The 18,557-nt window shown below is 42.3% G+C and overlaps 1 long non-coding RNA gene across 7 annotated transcripts in view; it reads left to right on the top strand.

Annotated features, from left to right (window-relative positions):
* The first annotated feature begins 2,872 nt into the window (after nt 1-2,872).
* The window catches only part of LOC137422607 (uncharacterized), a 180,731-nt gene continuing 165,046 nt past the window's right edge, over nt 2,873-18,557 (top strand). For all 7 annotated transcript variants that reach the window (XR_010983537.2, XR_010983533.2, XR_010983535.2 and 4 more), the window contains exon 1: nt 2,873-3,101. This is a non-coding gene — a long non-coding RNA (uncharacterized LOC137422607). The remainder of the gene's footprint in view (nt 3,102-18,557) is intronic.

The raw sequence follows: 18,557 nt of genomic DNA, 5'->3' as shown, positions 1-18,557 counted from the left end.
TAAAAATTGGGGCCCGGGGGAATCCAAGGGGGAGGGGGGGAGCGATGCTGAAAGAAGTCTCTAAGAACCCCAGAATGTCATCACGGGACCTACAGGTAGCTCTCGCCACTGTTGATGTCAAAGTGCACGAGTCTACCATTAGAAAGAGGCTGCACAACTTTGATCTACATGGGTGGTGTGCCAGGAGGAAACCGTTGCTGTCCAGAAAGAACATCAGGGCAAGACTAAAGTTTGCCAATGAACACCGAGGCAAAGACCAACACTTCTGAAACAATGTGCTCTGGACAGATGAGTCAAAGGTGGAGCTATTTGGCCACAGTACCAGAAGACATGTTTGGCAAAAACCAAAGACAGCATTTGACCACAAGAACCTGATACCAACTGTAAAGCATGGTGGTGGAAATATTATGGTTTGGGGCAGCTTTGCTGCATCAGGGCCTGGGCAGCTCACCATCATAAAATCCACCATGAATTCTTCATTGCACCAGAGGGTGCTTGAGGATAATGTGAGGCCATCTGTTGAAAAGTTGAAGCTCAACCGAAGGTGGACCTTGCAACATGACAATGACCCTAAACATACCAGTAAATCCACCAAGGAATGGCTGAAAAGAAAGAAATGGAGGGTTCTGAAATGGCCAAGTCAAAGCCCGGATCTAAATCCCATCGAGATGTTGTGGGGGGATTTGAAACGAGCTGTGCATGCAAGAAACCCCTCAAACATCGCACAGCTGAAAGAATTCTGCATGGAGGAGTGGGAAAAAATCTCTCCCAGTCGATGTCAGAGACTGGTAGACAGTTATAATAAACGCCTACTTGGGGTTGTTTCTGCCAAAGGGGGCAATTCCACCTATTAGAGCCAAGGGTGTACTTACTTTTTCCACATGCGAAATTTGCATTTATGTTTATTTAAATTATACAATGGACTACAAAATGTAAATGTTTCATGATATTTGTTATATGATATCACCTTTATCTATCAATATTGTTGAAATGAAAATCAAATAGCTGTATGTTGAAATTTGTTGAAAAAGTCAAAACTTTACATGGGGTGTACTTACATTTTCACGTGACTGTATATATTTATATAGTCTGTATTTCTGCTTTTATTTGTGAAACAAAATAAACTCGTTGATATACCAACTGAAGACAACAAAAACATGAACATAATGCGTCGCTATCAGAGAGGGTAAGTAGCAAGACATATGAAGCAACCTGTGATTAGCTCGGCCTATTTATTCATGGTGAGACAACGTCCTAACTTCAGTGGAGCGTAATATTATATGCGAGGACAAAATACGACAAATTATCACACTTTCGAACGCCACACGATTTCTCTAGTTTCAATTCCATATTCATTATCCTCGTATAAGGCGTCGATGTGAAAATTCATTGTACAGGGCTGTTTAGCACAGTTTAATTTGTAAGCGTTTTAACTGCCTGGATGAATATTAATTGGGCATGTTCGAGGTGGGGTGCCCTTCTGCGGGAAGGAGGGTAACCCCAGGATGGCAATTATAGTCGTAGATGGCAATATAATCATTCCCCTTACATGATCGCTAAGTAGGCTGCGACATCAATCTTGAAAATCATTCCGGGCGTCACGGAAGCACGACCGTCCAAGTGGGTAGTCATAAAAGAAATCCTCACGTTTTAATGGGTTACCTCGTCATGGCCGGCTTTCCTAGGAGCCGAGGCTCGTGGGCATAATCATCGAACTGCCGGGGCAGACGGTTATGTCAACAAATTTTATTTTTAAAATTATTTTTATGATCTATTTTTATTTATTTATTTATTTTTATCTTTTTATTTATTTATTTATTTATTTATTTATCTTTTACAATTTATATATTTTATTGTGATTTTTTTTTTTTTAAATGAAATTATCACGGTCATCAAAATGAAGGACTGAGGGGAGTAACTTTGTTCCGGCAGTGACATGTGACGTCTCAGCTCCCTGGCACCGAATTGAATTCCCAGTGGACTCCAATTCCACATCAAACGAGCCGCACTGGTCAGGTGCCAGCAGGAGGCGCTGCATCACAGAACGCGTTCCTGGAGAGGGAGTTAAGCCGGTTGTCTCATTTGCTGTAACCTAAAAGATTGGACTGCCGCACTCTTTTTTCCCCCTCAAAGGTATGACTCTGGGCCATGTTCCATCTTTTGATAATATACTTTGATGGAGGAAGACTACCTTTCTGTGTTTATAAAGTAAAACCTAAAAAAAAGAAAAAAGGAGTGCTTTGTTCGGTGGTGATGCTGTAGATTTCAGTAATTTGAGTCAAACTACTAGCCTATGTTGATGTACTCATGTACATGTCATCTATTAATGTTCTGAAAAGGAGAAAGCTAAGATTGAGTAGAAGAATGATAATAATTATCTTGTTTATAAAGGATGGGAAGAAGTTTGGGAGAAGGTAGAATTGAGGGTAATAAAGGAGGAAGCACATTTGCGGGAGGTGGGAGAGAAGGTGGGTTTGTGGTCAAAAATTCCATCACATTTTTATCCATAATACATTCATTTTTCCCATATTTAAAATGGGGGTAAACTCCAATTCCAGCAGAGTATGGTTCCCAAGACCACAGTATTTGTGTTATCATAATACTTTGACCTCACCCTGGCAATCCTCTGGGAGGAGTGTTTGTTTATTTATTAATTATTTGCATTTATTTATTTATTTTTTGCAAACCAACCTGTGTGATATCTATCAAAACAGCTTGCGCAATTGGCTAGCAAAACATCCCCCCCCCCCCCCCGGGCACACACGATTGGCTATCAAAGCGCCCTGCCTGGTGCGCCGATTGGCTACCAAAGTGCCCCACCCTCCTTGTACTTTCCTGTTTTCAGTCCGTCTGATTGAAGTCATTTTGCACTCTTCGCACCCTTCTCTCTTGGTTAGTAATGAGCTGAACGGAAAATTCAGCCAAAAGCTTTCGGTGCGACCTGCCGGCTGCTGTTAAAATGAATATTTATGAGTCGAAGAAGGTTGACGTGATCTTGTCATGAAAAATTATCTAGCATGAGAGCAAGATAAAAGTTGGAAAATTTATGACAAGCAACATGGCACTCAAGGGAATCTGTTGAAACATTTTCTACCTCGCAGGTAAGCTATAACCATCTTGAATATAGTGCGAGTTCATAACGCTTAAAGCACTAACGTGTATAAGGTCCAATTTGATCAAGGCACTTCTTCCTGCGAGCTTGTGAATAGATTGCCAGAAAGGCAGACGTTAATCAAAGCCACAGTTTGAGCAATCTAGGACCAAGGCCAAGGGTGTAATGAAACGTCCAAATTGATTGGAGTCTTGAGTCTCGGTGAAATGAAGGGGGCAATAAAAGAATTAGAGCCCTGGTGTGCATTGCGGTGGTGGTTGTAAAATTAAACAGCCTAAATGCGAAAGAAGTCGTCCAATGCGTCTGAGTAATTGGGACATTTCCCACACAACGGGCAACTATGTATACGCTGGTATATCGGTACTGTCCTCATCAACACGGGGAGTACACCTGACTCTAATCACGGTTCATGGTGGATGGTGACGCATACAACCTCGATGACCGTCTTTTCAAAGTGTGATTATTTGAAGTGGTTGCTCGGTTATTCATTTTCGAGATGCAGCACTAACATGATTTCCCAAGAAGGAAATTCGTTTTGCAAATTTCAAATCTTATCTGACGGGTCTTGGGTCTTAGTACGCGCTTGTGCGTTGTCAAGTGTCGACAGATCTCGTGCCATATATGGTCACGAGTCACGTGAGCATCGTTATCACGTGATGCTTGGCGACTGCGGGGCTTTTATCGGACAGCTAACCAAAGCTAATTTCAGTTGTATTCAATTATAACAATGAACAGTGCTAGAGTTTTCTAGATTTGTTGAAATTGTGTCTTGTCTTGTATCCAAAAAAGTCGATTTGGTGTCATCGATTCAAGTCATTTTGACATCAATTTTAAGCCTGCAGGGTTTAAATTTCAGGATGGTAATATTATTGGGTACTAGCAGGGATATCCGGCATTGCTCGATGCTGTTCTAATCCTGTTGGCATTTTGAAGAAATCAATTTGTTGTTTTTTTACCCTGAACTGGCGAAGCGAAAAGCGGAGTTAAGTGATTGGTTGCGTGCATACCTGCGGCGTATGTGCATGTTTCAAAATTCATATTTCTCGGCAACTGTTGGTCCGATTGACACGAAATTTTCACTATACGAGCACCTCCACCTGAGAATTTATTATTCATAATTATGACGTAAGAGGTCACGAGGTATTGACGCCATCTTGGAAAAACGTTATACCTCTATATCTCAGACACCGCTAAATGGAAAAAGTTGAATCGAGGCTCATTGTCGAGTACACCCCATGGGGAATAGGATATATGTTAATGATGATGTCATCGGTGCCTGACATCACAATTCGACATGTACAATGCTTGATGCGATCAGTATGAAAAAAATAATTCTCTGCAACTGATAGACCAATTGACACAAAACTTTCACCATTACAGCGAATCATCCTGTATAATTTTTTAAAATGATATTTATGACGTCATACGTCACGTGGTGCAGGTGACATCTTGGGGAAAAAAACGAAACACGTTGGACTTCTCTATCTCTGAAACCGCTCCATGGAAAAAATTGAAACATGGCTCATTGTCAAGTAATCCACATGCAGAATAAGATATGTTAATGATGGTAATCGGTGCCTTCATTATGACGTCATAATTCGACAACTACAACACTTGGTCCGATCAGTATGAATTTTTTTCTCTGCAATTGTTGGTCCGATGGACATGAAATTTTCAACATAGGAGCACCTCCTCTTGTAGAATATTTTAATGATAATCATGACATCATAGGTCACATGGTAGAGGCACCATCCTGGAAAAACCGAAAAAGGTTGCACCTCTTTCTCCGAAACCTCACCCACATGGAAAAACTTGAAACGTGGCTCATTGCAAAGAACTCTGCATGGGCAATAAGTGTTAATGATGACATCATTGGTGCCTTAACTATTTGTAACTGCCTAATGTTATGTACATTATTGAAATGTTGTAATGACAAAGTCACACTACTCGATTCTCTCAACCAAAATATCCTTTCATTGGAGCACCTCTCACTTGAGATGGCATACGTATCATCCATCAGGTAACAATGTTGGAACTTTTCACAATCATCACTTTGATTTGCTTTCTTAGCTCTCCGGGTTGTCCACCATTTTCTGCCACTCAAGTTTGCAGCCAAGCTTGCTTGGGTTCATTCTGCTGTCAGTTCATCTCATAAATATTTTCAAGTTTGTGTGTTTGTTTGTTTGTTATTCTTTCTCAGCCAAACCGTAGAACCTTTCAAGGTTCTACCTTTCACTCACTCACCGCAGGCAGGTTGGTGGTCTTTCTGTCTTCTACCGACTCCTCTCTGGCCTTGCCCCCCAGCTCTTTCTGGGCTCTGTCCCGCAAATATTCCTACAGGTCGCACAAGATCTGCCTGCAACCCTCTTCTGGTTAAACTGCCAAAATCAAGACTCTCTGCTCACCTTCACTCCTTAATTCCTCTTTTCTCCCGCCTCTGGAACAAACTCCCCCACTCCCTTCAATCCCACTCCACCCTCCAGGTCTTTAAAACAGCTGTTCACCACCATCTCTTATCTTCCCCCATCCAAAACCTTGATCTTTTCTACCCCCGCTAATTTCACCCCAAATCCACTTTTTTGAAATACCAACTTCTGTCCTGGAAGTCCTTGGTGTCCTTGTGTTTTATACTTCTCCCGCCCCCCCCCCCCTTCCCACGCCTCCCCCCCCCCCCCAAGCCCTCTCCCTCCCACACATCTCCCTGCTCTCAAATGTTGTGTTTGTGTGTTTCCCCTTCTCTCCCCATCTTGTCTTCTGCTCCCTCTTTTTATATATTTTGTTTGTCTGGTTGATTTGTTTGTGAAATAAATGTTAGCTTTCACAAGCCTCGATTCAGTATACAAAAAAAACCCAAAAAAAAAACCTGGAGGCCCCAAATTTTGGGTGTAGAATCTGGGCAAGGTTTGAAGGTATCGGACGTTGGCCTTGAAGGCCGTTTTGAGGTCAATGGCCATGACATCGGTTAAAAAACTCCCCAGCAAGCAACTCGTCCTTTTAATGGAAGTGAAATATAGAACCAGCGCCAAAGGGAATCTCCAAACTCGACACCACCTCCATACACCAGTCTTGCCTAGGTGAGAAATCATCTTTTATTCACCAATAGCAATCAAGCCGCATGAGGCAAAACCATGGCTGATCCAAAACTGAAACCCCTGCACGGTAACCCCGTACCAGCCCCCTCCCGTGGATGTAATACACCCAGTGGCATGACAACTTCTTTCCCCTCTACATCCTTTCATTGTTGTACTCGTACCTTGAAGACAGTTCTCGAGGTTATACATGTAGAAAACAGGTGTGAGTAACTGGCTACTAAAATTGATGGCTGAGTACAATAAAGCTAATGATCACCTACAATGTTGGAGGTCACGGATATTATGTACCAATATATTGAATGCACAGGGTAAACAAAAATCCTTTACAGGCAACCATTGAAAAACAAAACCCACTATTGACCAGGAATAAAGCACAAATAACAAGTGAATAAGCAAATCATTTGGCAAATTACAATCTCACAAACAGCCAACACAACAAATAAATGTACCAATTAGTCATGTACATGCAAGTCCATTACAGGGGTAGACTCCCCTCCAACCTCAGGGACTATTCTGCCCCATTACAGTACTTAGTTTCAGTAGAAATACGTTTACAAAAATACAAAAAACAAAAATATTTACATTACAAAAACAAAAAAATAGAAATACAAAAAATTCGGCTATTTTTTTTAATTTTTTTTTTTTCATTTTTCATTATTTCATTTTTCATTTTTCAAAAATGAAAATATTTTTCTTTTTTTTTCAAAAAATACGGCTAATTTTTGAAATTATTTTTTCCATTCACGAGGGGCAATGGTTTCTATTTCTAACTCTGAAAACACAGCTGGCCATGAACTTTTCAGTAGAAATACGTTTACAAAAAAACAAAAATATTTACATTACAAAAACAAAAAAATAGAAATACAAAAAATTCGGCTATATTTTGTCTCGTCGGTGGACACTTTTAATGTGAGAGCATGGAAGTAGCACGTGATCCAAAGCAAAGTTGTAAATCCCCATTTTCATGTGTGGTGATTCAAGTTGTCGCTTTGAATGGAGGAAAAGTTTTATCGAGGGGGAAAAAATAGACATTCTTCAAAGTTCATGAAATTATTTTTTCCAATCACGAGGGGCAATGGTTTTTATTTCTAACTCTGAAAACACAGCTGGCCATGAACTTTTCAGTAGAAATACGTTACCTTCTGGTCACAAGATTTTGTGGACAAGGCTAAATCTGTTTCATTAAATATTTTCTCTGTGCAGCTGCAAACTTTCCAATGAGCAAGGAGAATCGTAAAGTGAGTAAGTGCAGCATTTTATTGATCAAATGACACCCAGCTGATTGGAACACAAAAGAAACCGCATGCTGCTTGAAACAGTAACCGGTCGCAAGGTCCTGCTTTTGGGGCGATCCATCCACACGATTTTCCAAACAGGGAGAGTTTGCAAGCTCCTGGTTGATCCTTTGTCAAAGCAACTATCACATTGAGAGCATGTCTAAAAATGGATGGTATGGATATTCATTTTCCGTTTTTATGAGGCTCGGAACAGATGGCAAGTATTGCTACATTCGCAGGATGCCTCTGCAGAAACAGTGTAAGTATATTTACTGATGCATCATTAGCCCGTCCCTGCGGGCTTTTGTAATCACGTGTGTGTGTGTGTGTGTGTGTGTGTGTGTGTGTGTGTGTGTGTGTGTGTGTGTGTGTGTGTGTGTGTGTGTGTGTGTGTGTGTGTGTGTGTGTGTGTGTGTGTGTGTGTGTCCGTCCGTCCATAACTTTTTCACCCTTTCAGCTATTGCCATCAAATTTTCACCAAATCCTTAATGATAATATGGAGAAGGCAAATTAATAATTTTGTCAAAATTTTAAATGTGAAGGTTGCATAAAATCACCAATTTTCACCCAATTGGCCTGAAATTTAAAGAATTTGCACATTGGGTCACTGAATTGGTTCACCAATCAAAAGCTACCAACCGATATTTTTTTTTAAGAACGAAAGCTCAAGGGTCAAGGCTGCATAAAATCACCAATTTTCATTTTGTGTTATAAAAACAAGAGGAAAATGACCAGTGTGGTCACCAGCTGTGACCTGTAGAATCATGAGGCTATCCGTTGCAATATGCGCTACCAAATTCGACCAGTCATTAAATTATACGCGTGCACTGGCGTCTTTTTGTCTTTCAGTTCTGGTCTTGTCCTTTGTTTTGCGACGCAACATGCTTCATCAACTGATTACATATAATGTATGGACGTGAATGTTATTTCTGTTAATGTTAATGTTAATTCATTAATGTTATTTAGTAATGTTAATTCTGGGTGGCAGAGGGATAATTTGAAATGGGCTTGGTCGGTAGGGGAAGTCCGAGTGTATGCGCATGCGCCATTCAAAAAGGCACCCCAACAACAAGAACAACAACGCGGTCATCATAGAGCTGCTAGTTGCAGCTAAAAACTGTTTTCGTTATTTTGACCATACGGAAGAAGAAGAAGACGTCTAAATACAAATGGATATGGATGGGCTTTGCATTTTCAGATGCTTTCTAGTTGCTATTGCTTTTTTCCTTCATCCATTGATGAGCAACTATTTAAAGAGCCCCCAAACCCCAAATCTTCCCCTTCACCTCATCCCCCTTTGCCCTCAGCCTCAGCCAATTAAAATCAGAGAAAAGTGTGATGTGTATAATTGTGATTTAGGAAATGCTCAACATTGAAGGATGGTCTGTATTGTGTTTTTTTCCTGTGCATTCTTTTCCATTTTCTCCTTTTAAAATATCATCATTCTGTAAGAGATCACGGGCCAACTTGTACATATATATTTTTCATCTTGTTTTGAGCATGTTCACTGTTTAATGAGCCAATACGTCGAGGATTTTCTCCGTCATCCATTTGCCTCCCTCGAGTACAGCCAAACAGATGGGTTCCTTTTACCCCGGTGCTAATGGCCCCAGCCATGAACTCTTCAACCTGAAGCCTCTAAACTAAAGGAAATCCTGAACCCCTGGCAAAGGCCATGAGAACGGCCTCTGGACAGCTGGCCTCCTACGCTGCCTTCCAGGGCTCAGGCGAGGCTTTCGTCTGAGGAGGTAACAACTGGTACATCCGGTTGTTGTTTTACAGTTTGTTAAATTTGGCACTTAGAATAACAGGTAAAGGTGAAAGGAAAGGTGATGATTGAAGGAAGCGAAGAAGTCGTAGGTTTATCTGCTCTGCTTGGTTTATAAATCTCCACCATACTTCCATTTCTGAAAATATATTTAATTATTGGTGCATTTACCCCGGAGCTTTCTTTCTGCTTCAAGGTTGAATCAATGATGGAGTTGACCCATCTGAAACTGATATCCACCTGCATTGCCACTGCATTATAGAGTATGCCTCTGGTGAAGTAGACCTAGCTGTTGTCATAGGATTTGTATGGATGTTATAAAAACTCAGTAGGTTTTTTTTTTAATGGTATAATTCCCATGTTGCCTTTAATAAGTTAATGTAGGATATGAATGGTTGTACCTCCACCACCAAAGGTGGACGGAGGTTGTGTTTTCAATTTTCTGTCTGCCCGTGAGTAGGATATGTCCAAAAATTAGAGATGGATTCGGACGGAATTTGGTGGACAGATTGGGTGTGTGACAGACAAATTGATTCGATTTGGGTGAAGATCCGGATCCAGATGCTAGAATTTTTAAAGTAATTCTTCACTATTGAGAGGCCAAAGACGATATGCAGTGCCTATATAAAGTCTACACCCCCTTTCAAATTTTTCACCTTTTGTTGCCTTATAGCCTGGAATTAAATTGCATTAAAGCAGACTTTTTCCGCCTTTATATACTTCCTGTAACCCACAACTTCCAAGTGAAAAACAAATTCTACACATTTCAAAAATGAATGAAAAATACAAAACTAGCATATCTTGGTTGGATAAGAGTCCACCCCCTTGAGGCACGCACAGCTGAGAAATTTCACATCAGGGCTGGTTTCGGTGCGCTCCATCCTTGGTGAAACATTGGGCATGAAGATGGATTCTTCAAAATGGCTCCACAGAATGTTGACTGCTGATCATAAGAAAGTTTGATTTGACATTTCCCAGAAGCTTCTTGAAAAGTTTCTAGCAATCAAAGACGACTTCATGAGCAAGATTGTGACTCCTGATGAGTGGAGTCATAGATTCACTACTTTGATCCTGAGGCAATACAGAATCAATCCTGAGACAATCCTGAGACTTCTGCTTCTATGCAGCAGGAAGCGTGCACGTTTTCCACCTTCTCGGAAGTTCAAAAGGAAGGCATCAGCTAGAAAGATATTGGCCACTATTTTCTTGGACAATGGACAATGAAGGAGTTATTCTGACTAACTACCTTATAAATGGTGAGACCATCAATGGGCAATGGCATAAGTTGAACTGCTTCTAGATCCAGCGACTTCACCAGATTTGGCCTAGTTCATACTGTTCCCCAAGTTGAGGGAAGACTTTCATAGGAAGGGTATTGATGATGATTAGGTGATCGCAGCGATCGAGGATTTTTCTGGGAAAACATTTCTGCACGACTTGCCTTGCCAGGTTTCAGCAGCGCTGCAGTAAGTGCCTTGAACTCAAGCAGGCCTATGTTGAAAAATACATCAACATATTATGTTTTCTCCGTCAGCCTTGAAACTTTCTGTCTACCTTTAATATTTTCGTTTTATTGCCTTCATTTCCATCATGTTGGAAAATAATAAGAGTATTGAAATGGAGCAGCTGGTGTTGCCTTCCTTCCACATTATTGTACATTGTGTTAGATATTTGTGTAAATATTTGCTTTGGAACGGCTTGTGATTCTACAGCTGTTGTATGGGGGATTTAGCCAAGCTCTCTCACGACTCCTACTTTGGCAAACCATTTGTATATCTTGTATTCAACTGTTGGAATGGTGCAAAATTAGATTTCTCAATGCCATAAGATTTAAACGCATGACAATGAAACACAGAACATGGGTGCAGTGATAACGAGATAACCAAAAAGCTCTATATTCTGAACAAGGCCACAAATCCAAAAAGAGAGTCTTGCATGACATTCTGAACATATCTTATCACTATCAAGGCAGGGTTAGATCCAGGAATTCTAAGTAGAGTCCTCTTTTCTTTTTTAATTGATGATGCCAAGCGTAGAGAGGCTTTCGCCAATCGGCCGGGGTCCATGGGCTGCCCAGGTCCCTGGAAGCTTTGGCATCCTGGATGCTTTCAGAAGAATCCGAGCCATTTCTGTCCCTATAAACGTCTGGGCAGACACCTACACATCATGTACATGTTACGACTGTTACATGACGGGGTCTGGGGTGTAGCCGCTATTATTACATGGAGCAAACAGACCCTCGACTCTGACATCCACATCCTTCGTCTTCTTTAAGCTTTTTCAAATGCCCCACCATCACCCCACATCCTCTTTTACAGCTGCTACCTTTCCTTGAACCCCCTGACTGACCTTTCCTTCCCACTATGTGGCTGCTTGGCAACGTTACTCTCAAGGCAGAGGCACTTTCTTGCCCACTTATGCCATGGAGAATATACCTCTGCTTGGAGAATAACTATCTGGAGAGATTGCATTTTATTGGGTATAAAGATGTCTCCCTTCCCTGAAGTTGTGGCCAATGCGAGTTAGAGTTTTGCTGGCTTAATTTACGGATACTTACCTGACTTTAGACTTCCGAAAGAAGGCCATGTCCAGAAGGTCATGTTTTTTGCTTTAACTGTTTATGGGCTGTTTTGGGGCTGATGCCCTATCCTTTCCATCACAATACTTCACTGGTGCATTCTTAGCCATAATTGTTGTTTAAAGTGCATTTTTTGGCTGAAACTAGACATTTTCCACTTGGAGCGAGAGGATTTGTTTTCAGACTTGGCAGATTCCCCACCCCCAATACCCTCTCCCTCCGGCAGAGGTCAGCGGTTCAAAGACCTGCACAATTCCACGTGTACAGGTGAAAATCACAAGTCGTCTCGCCACACTTGCGGGGATTTATTTAATGCCCCTGACCTGACCCTGGGTATCTCCAGCGTAAATGCAAAATTTGGTGGAGGCCAGCCAAGCCGTTTTCAATTCCATGAGGAACGGAATACAGATCCACATATAACAATGACTGATCTAAAAGGTAAAAAAATAAAGAAAGAAAGAAATAGGAAGGAGAATTCAATAATGGGAAAGACAAATCCGGTATGCAAGTCATTTTCATTTCCAGCTGTGATTCCAAGTGACGTGTCATCAACACACCAGATGGCCGTCTCTTTGCCACAGCCTCGACAGACTTTCAGATTCCATGCTTTCCATCTATTTCCACACAAATACCCCGAAATTTGGAATTTCATTTTGCTCCCCCAGACTTCCCACCTCTCCACTGGTAGTCGTTTTTCTAAAGCCTCCTGAGTGGCATCTCTTCGAAACTGCCTGCTGTGCGGCTGTTGTTCTGCCTACTAATTGTATTGTAAATAAATAATTGGTGGAGTGGGGGGAGAATTGGACAACGATGGAGGAGGAAGGGTGGGAGGGGAGGCACAAGTAGCTCGGATGGCTTGGCTAATCCTCCCAAATTAACTTGCTTTCCTGCCCTACTCCAGATGGGCCCAGGTGCAGCTTTAAACCCCTACAGGCTCATCTTTCAACAACAACATTGTAATGAGAGCATGTTGCGCCTGCTCGAAAGAAAAGAACTTCTTGTTTCCCTCCGAGCAATCTCTTCCACATGCCAGCCAGACTTCCAGTTCGAGAAAAGACATATTGTCAAAAGCAGTTAAAAGGTTCTCAGAACGTTTGTAATTCAACTGTAGTCTTCTTACTTAGTGTCTTCATCTTTGTCTTTCTATTGTTTGTAAAAATACACCAATTCCTATTTCATTTGTAATGATTGACTGTGATTAAATGGCATGTGGAATGATTTGCTGAACTGTATTATTACAATGAGAGCTGGCAGGGTCGTCGAGAGATGTGTGTACTTTCCTTGGAGTTGTCTAGCCTTGGTTTAAATGTCGACCAATCATTCACTGTCGATTGGATAAACGTTCCATCAGGCAACATATCTGCCACGACTAGTTGCTGGTAGATATTAAAGATCTCACAATGTCTTTAATGAAGAGTAGGTGATTTATCCTGAATAAATAGCAAATTCCTGTAAGTTCAGTGGCGATTCCTGCATCAGATTGGTTGCCTGTCCAGGATTGGCTCTCACCTCAGAAAATGTATTGACTTCTAATATGGGCCTTTGTAAAGAGTAATATGGACCTCCAAATAATATTGTTATTAGAAGTTGAAAAGCCTGTCAAAAATGATGGGTTGATGCAATTTATTCGACGGTATAGCCTCATGAGCCTGCCAAAGTCTGAAGCCTCGGCCTTACGAATTTTTGGGTCCTCTGGGTCTTTTGTGTACTCTGGGACTTTTGGGTCCTGGGGGTATTTTGGGTTTTCGGTATCCTTAGGGTCTTTCGTGTCTTCAGGGCCTTTTGGGTCTTTGAGGATCTTTGAGGTCTTTTGGGCTCTTGGAGTCATTTGGGTCTTTTGTGTCCTCCCGGGGGAGGGGGGGGGGGGGGGGGGGAGGAAGGGCAGGGGCAAGAGGTCTTTTATGTCCTCTGGGTATTTTGGGTTAAGTATTTCAGGTTACAATTGTGAGTGCCAGGTCAACTATCCTACCAATGGGTGAAGAGCAGACATACGTACTAAATAATAATAATAATAATAATACATTTATTTTATATAGCGCTTTTCAAGAAGCCGAAAGACGCTTAATCACAAACACTTGCTCCAATATATATATATATATATATATATATATATATATATATATATATATATATATATATATATATATATATATATATCTATAATTCCAGTAATCTCTGTCTGTACGTTTGTACGTTTGTACGTTTGTACGTTTGTACGTTTGTCTGTGACCGCTGTTTCTCGACAACCACGGGTCCGATATACTTTTAACTTGCCAGGTATATTGCTGGGGACCCGAGGATGTGCCTTTTCAAGGTTTCATATTAATCGGACAATTACTTACCGAGCTATGTCCAAAAAACGATTCAACCAATCAGAGAGCTTGCAGAGGGCTTTGCGAATGGACCAAACCATTCATGTAAATAGAGGGGGGGGGGGGGTTCTGTGGTCGTTGCGAATGGACCAAACCATTCACATCGAATGGACCAAACCGTTCGCTTTGGACCAAACCATTGCATGTAAATAGAGGGGGGGGGTTCTGTGGTCGTTGCGAATGGACCAAACCATTCATGTAAATAGAGGGGGGGGGGGGGGTTCTGTGGTCGTTACTGCCACGTGGTTTCAAAGTTTTTTTTTTGTTGTTGTTGTTTGCACGCATGTTTTTTTGCACCCACGTACGGGCACGCCCTAGGATGTTTACACACACACACCCCTACACAAATTTTTTTTTTTTTTTTTTTTGGCAAGGAACGGGCACCCACGTACGGGCACGTCCTAGCTTATATATAGTACGGGCATGCCCTAGTATATTGAATTAGCTGAATGCACCCGGCGTTGTCCGGGTACTTTTTGAATGAATTTAATCTTCTGTACATAGGTCTAACTACTATAATTCAGCTTTTACTCATGGCCGTAGAAGATTGACTACTATAATTCAGCTCGGCTTTTAATTGCGAAATGGGCCCAGCCCGGCCGAGGCGGCCTTGACCGGCCTCGCCACCTTGCCTATAACCTTCCCGGGGCCCGTCCCAACATTTTTTGTTCCAGAGGTTTCCTCCTATCTTTCACCGTTCAGGAGATTAGCACGTGCAGACAAACAAACAAACAAAAACTTTATTTTATGTATATATATATATATATATATATAAATATATATATATATATATATATATATATATATATATATATATAATTTTTTATTTTATTTTAAATAAACAGGAATTAACTTCCTGCGTGGAGCTAGTGTGGAAAATTCTGACTCAACCCGGGACTCAAACCAAGGACCTCCATCACTTACGCGGTAACAGCCCAGGTGCTATTGAGCCAACCCAAAATCTCCTCAGAAATTTTCCACACTTAACACTGTGTGCTTTATAATGGCCGATGTATTACGTGCCTGCTAGGCAGACCCCGGATGTGAGCGTAAGTATATGTATGCGTATGTACATGCATGTAAGTATATGTAGAAGTGCATTGGAGATTAACTCATCTACAATTTTTAATAAACAGGAATTAAAATCTTGCGTGGGGCTCATGTGGAAATTTCTGACTCAACCCGGGACTCGAACCAAGGACCTCCATCACTTACGCGATGACAGCCCATGCGCTATTGATTGATATTATATATATATATATATACATACACACACCACACACACACACACACACACACACACACACACACACACACACACACACACACACACACACAGTAGGACCCCTCTATTCGCGTGGGATACGTTCCTGGAAAATCCGCGAATAGCGAAACCCACGAATAGGGGGGGCATTGTTTCAATGGAAAAAGGGGGGATAGGTTCCCAAGTTGCGAAAATCCGTGAATATAGAGGAACAAACTGCGAACGGCGAGGCAAAATCTGCAAATAGTGACACAAGTCCTGAGAATGTTGATGATAATCCGCGAAGGTCGATGAAAATCCCGCAAAGGTTGATGAAAATCCCTTGAATGTATGCCACAGCATTGTTTCAATGGGGAAAAGGGGAATACGCTATAGGTTCCTGGCGGTTCCTGATTCTTAGAAGAAAATTATTACAAGTTTAAAATGTTTTCGACCACAAATGCACATGATCACAGTTTCACAAGAAATGCTTCCAAAAAAAAAAAGGACAACACCAGGCACCATTTCCAATTTATTGAAGGAATGCGCTTACAGTTTATTAAAAGTGCTTAACCATACCGTACCGTGAAAGTAATAAAAACACAACACCATCATGTACCGTTGAAAAAAATTATTTTACTAAAACATGCCACTTTCAAATGATGATGATGATGGTGATGAATTAAAATCCGATGAATTCCTCTAACTCTGACCCAAATGATAGTCCTGCAACATCGTGCACTGAGGGAGAGGCAGGACAGGCAGCAGTTGACGGTGTTGATGAGGCCACTGGCGAGGACACTCTGAGGGTGTCAAGAGAGGATGGTGCTGGTGGTGTTGAGGTGGAGGGAGCAGGGTGAAATAAATGGGTAATGGAGAGCTGCCTGACAGATTGCCGCAGGTTTTGATGCAGCTCTTTGAAGGGGAGAAGCAAATCATCCAAGCCCCACTTGAACTTGAGGTACCTCTCCATGATTGGGTCAGCATCTTCCAACTTGTTGACAAGCGGCCGCATGTCCTGCAGCAACTCGCCCAGGAACTGGACTCTGAGCTTAGGCCTCAGCACCTTTTCCTCATCCCTGCCCACCTCCTCCTCCTCGGAAACTGTAATAATGGCCTCCAACTCCTCCTCAGTGAGGTTGTCACCATGTGAGGCAATGGAGTCCTCCAACTCCTCAGGCTGCATGTCATAAAATCCTTCCCCTCCCAACTGCCATGCCAACCCAACAATCACATGCCTCTCCTCAGTGTTATCAGGAAAGCCAGTAAAGTTTCTGACTGCCTGTGGCCACAGGTTGTGCAAGCATGCGTTGATGGTGAAACCTCTCACCTCATCCAGTGACTCCTTGATGGCGCGGATGCAGTGGGCAATGTTAAAAACTTTCCAACACTGCCTGACGGTGAGCCCTGGGTCGGACTCGATTGCATCCAAAATGGGGTGAAAGGTGCAACGGGTGTAATACCAGGAGTGTTGTCCAGGAGCAATAGAACCTTGAACGCAAGGTTTTTGCCCACCATGTACCTCTCTACCTGAGGGACGAAACAATTATGGAACCAGTCCAGGAAGGTTGCTGCCGTCACCCAGACTTTCCTGTTGGCCCTCCAAAACAAGGGCAGAGTTTGCTTGTTCTTGCCCTTGAGAGCATGCGGGTTCAGGGAACGGTACAACATCATGGGTTTCAGCATGAGGTCCCCTTTTTGCGTTTGCACAGAGGAGAATAGATACCCGGTACTTGGCAGCCGTGAATCCCGATGCTGTTTCCTCGCGCTTCAAGATGAAAGTTCTCGTGGGCATATTTTTTCCAGAAGCGGCCAGTCTCGTCAGCATTGAACACCTGTTCTGGGAGGTATCCCTTCTCTTCGATCAGCCTCACGAGTTGAGCAGGGAACACTTTTGCCGCCTCATGGTCTGTGGAGGCATGCTCCCCCTGAGAGCTTCACATTTTTGAGACAGTACCGCTCCTTGAAACGATGGAACCATCCCCTGCTTGCAGTGAACAAAGCCACGCTGCTTGTACCATCATCGCTCGACGCATTACTTGTGCTGGCACCACCCGTGCCAGACAGATGATGGTAAATTTGTTTGGCCTTTCGCGAATGAGAGGTCCACTCAAAGGCGTACTTTTCTGCACATTTTCCTCAATCCATATGCTGAGAGCCATCTCCATCCTTTCTATCTATGTGGACATTCCGGACATGCGTGACCACCTAAATACTCAATACAGCTGAAATACTGTCTCGCTTTCTCGTTCTTCCATATGTAGCGAATGGTAGATTTGTTGGATGCCATAATTGGTGGATGCCATAATGTCTGCCTACAGAGGCTGCACCCTCTCCTTTCGAAAGCCGGTCGAGCAGCTCTACTTTCTGGCTAAGGCTCGTGACTTTCCTCTGCCTCTTGGTAGTCAACGCATCTCCGGCACTGCTCTTGCGCTTGGGAGCTCTTGCGCTTGGGAGTCAAAAACACAGGTCAAAGCATCGGGACAAGAACAATGATCGAAATCGAGGACAGTCTGTATATGAGGGATTGAAAGCATTGTGGATATTGAGCCTATCTGCTGTTTTCAATATGTAATAAATTTAATGAAGCATTTGCATTCTATAATTCGCGGGGTTGACATGTTTTTGTAGCTGATGGAACATCCCCCGAAGCGTTTTCATTGTGTAACATCTCTGATGATGCTTTACCGTAAATTGCAAACTGTAATCGATTTAATGAAGTGTTTGCATTCTATAATTTACGGAGTTGACTTGTTTACACATCTGGTGGGATATCCCGCAAAGCTCTTGATTGTAGTCCGGCTAAAATTCGCAGCCGTGAAAGCTATGAGAACGCATATTACACAAGAGGTCATGCTCGTGGTTCGTAGATGTTTTTTTTGCGTATGTCCAACTGCTTTTTGCATGGCTGGTAAAAGATGGGTTTTATAAATGTGTCAAGCTAGTGGCTCGTGAATTTTTTTTTGTGCCCCTGAAAAACCGTGAATTCGCAGAACATGGACGCGAATATGGAGGGAAAACACGATTTGGCAGAACGCAGCCGCGAATAGAAAAAAAACCCACGATTTTGTGGAACACTGCCACGAAAAGAAAAAAAACACGAATTTGCGGGACA

Source organism: Myxine glutinosa, chromosome 2 (assembly GCF_964187855.1).
Source record: "Myxine glutinosa chromosome 2, kmMyxGlut1.1, whole genome shotgun sequence".
NCBI classification, from domain to species: Eukaryota; Metazoa; Chordata; class Myxini; order Myxiniformes; family Myxinidae; genus Myxine; species Myxine glutinosa.
This window is presented reverse-complemented; position numbering and strand designations above follow the sequence as displayed.